This window comes from Belonocnema kinseyi, chromosome 8 (genome assembly GCF_010883055.1).
Source record: "Belonocnema kinseyi isolate 2016_QV_RU_SX_M_011 chromosome 8, B_treatae_v1, whole genome shotgun sequence".
Lineage (NCBI taxonomy): Eukaryota > Metazoa > Arthropoda > Insecta > Hymenoptera > Cynipidae > Belonocnema > Belonocnema kinseyi.
In genome coordinates this window covers 140,257,267-140,260,202 of record NC_046664.1, presented here as the reverse complement: position 1 = coordinate 140,260,202, position 2,936 = coordinate 140,257,267, and positions in this window count along the sequence as shown.

The following is a 2,936-nucleotide window of genomic DNA, read 5'->3' as shown; positions in this document are numbered from 1 at the left end:
AATCGAGTCAAAATTTCGCACGGTTTAACGCCTTCTTTAGTTAAAAGCTTTATTATAACCCGTTGTGCAACGGACGCTGGAACCTGTTGCTCACTCATAGCTTTACTGACGAATTGGCTGAGTCAAACAGCTCACCAAGCGTTTTACCCACTCCTAGTACACTACATTACAAGAACCTACACTGTGAGAGTGCTTGCGATTGGCTAAGAAAAGTATTTGTAAAATTCCGGTTTATATGTGATCCACCCTCGTATATATAGGGGTCGTCCATAAATTACGTGACGTGTCTAGGGGAGGGGGGGCGATGATTTTTGTCACGGTTTGTCACAAAGGGGAGAGGGATGGTCGTCCGCTGCGTTACGTGACACTCAATGCTGTAATAGCTTCATTTATCAACTCTAAAAATGCAACTTATGTCCTTTAAATTAACCGCCAATCAAGCAACTGTGTGTCAGTGACAGGGTACTTCCATCTACATAATACAGATGAAGTACATTTTTAAACGGTAAGTTAACTTATGTATATCTATGTATTATGTATATAGTGCCTTGAGTTGTTTCTTGTTTGGTAAATTTCAAGCAATGTCGATTGAACTGTCACGAAATAAAGAGGTTGAATCTGTTTGAAACCCAATGAAAAAACTTGATAATGGATAAAAATAAATCTTTTCAAGACTTGGCTTCTGCTTTTAAAAAGGCTTTTCTCGAGAAATCGGCAGCTGATTCACAAAATGAAGCAGTTAAATTGTGGAATTTAATTAAAAATGAAGGTGATTTTCCGGCCAAGTTTCAGTCGAAAATGGCAGAACTGAATAGTAAAATATTGAAAAAGAAAAGTACACTTTTTTCTTACTGGAGCAAGGTTAGTTTTCCGTATTTTCATCTTGTGTTCAATTACAGCTAATATTGTCAGACCATATCAAGTGTGTTTCGTTATATGTATTAGGCATCGACAAAAGCAGCAAATTCGGTGGTGCAAGCGAACAATTGGTATAAAAAAAGTTCATGTTCATCTTCGAATGACAATGGTTCGGCTTCCTGCAGTAACAATGACCCGAAAAATGACGTCTTGCCTTCTTCAAGCGTGCGTATTTGATAAATACTGTATAATCAATAATAAACAAGAGAATGTTTTTGTAAACTTGGTTAACAATTGCAAGATTTAAATAAAAAATTTGTAATAATCCTGCCACAAAGTATATGTATTTATGCAAAGAAAAAAAAATAAATTTAAAATTTGAGGATCTGATTTCTTCATTCAAAGAGAAATAAATGAATTTCAAATAAAAAAAAAATAATAAAAAAATTCATACTCTAAAAATAAAAAACTTTCAAATTCAATAGTTAGAATTTCAGAAGGTATTGATAAACTTTTCTTACATAATTGATACAATATTATTGAAGCATGAAAAAATGATTACATCATGAATAAAGAATTAAATGATATAAAAATGATTGAAAGGGATTTTTTTGTATTTAGTACTCCTGCGATGCCCATAATCGAACTGTACCAAAATCTGTTATCCAATTTATTTGAACATTTTCTACAGGTGGTGGAACTTGATGGCTTCAAATTCAAAACGCCAGCCCAAGACAAATTAAAGAAAGAAATAGACTTATTACGCAATGAAATCCAACACCTTGAAGTGAGAAACAAAGCTGATTTATTGTCACAGGATGAAGAAAAGATTTTGATAAAAACAAAAAAAGAATTAAAAATAAAAGAAAAGTCTTTAAAAGTAGTTCAAGACACTGCAGAAAGAAACAGAAAGTTTCGTGCAAATAAGAGAAGCAATTTAGAGAAAATATGTTTGGAATCTCCTAAGATAAAAAAAAATTGAAATAACGCACAAAAGCTGGTCGACCAAGAGTTGAAGAACTTATTTGAGACTAATTCCTCGTCGTGCTAATACAATTGAAGGGAAAAAACATGTTGTGACTGTCCCAGTAAAATTAGCTAAACCGCAGAATGATTTACACAAACAACATGTTGACGCACATTTCGCAGCTGCAACAATCCGCAATCTAGAAGAACTAGCTTCCACATTAGGACCAAATGAAGTTGCTTATATCAGGCAAGATGATAAAGCTCGGGTACCCTTGGGAATCACAGGTTTTACTCTTGTACACAATTAGAAACGTAGCATGACTAATTTACAGCCTCATTAATGATACATAATATAGTAAATGGTCATGTTAATCAGCGATACAATTAAATTTTCTGTAATCATGTCTAAAAAGTTTAAATTTTTGCTTAAACTGATATAAACGTGTGTGTGATTAAGTACAAATTATTGAAGTTTAATTTTCTGTCGAAATTTGACACAAAGTCCAAAACTGTTTTTGTTTTTTTTTTCAAATTTTAGCGGCTCAAAAACAAAGCCCACTTTTGATGAATATGGAGTACCGAGTCAGACTCCCAGATCACGATTGGCTTGTTGCTTCTGCCCATAAACTGATACCCTCAGTTTGTGCAGGTATTGTCATCAAAGAGCATGAATTTGGAACTCCAGATGCCGTTAGTTACTCAGGACCAACATACATAACTATACGATCAGGAAAGCACTCATCTTCAACAGCATGGTCTCACGTTTTAGATATGGAAAAATTAATCGTTATTCCGAAATTCAATATAATCACTAAAGATTATTTTGGTAATACGAAACCAATCATGATTTTCAACGTTGATGGCGGGCCTGATGAGAATCTGCGATATAATAAAGTTATTTTTGGGGGGATCCATCATTTCATGAAAAATAATTTAGATGCTTTGTACATCGCTTGCAACGCCCCTGGTCGAAGCGCTTTCAATAGGGTTGAACGCAGGGTGGCCCTTCTGAGTAAAGAATTATCTGGGGTAATTCTCCCTCATGAAAACTTTGGAACTCATTTAGATAAAAATGGTAAAACTATTGATGAAGAGAAAGAGAAACAAAA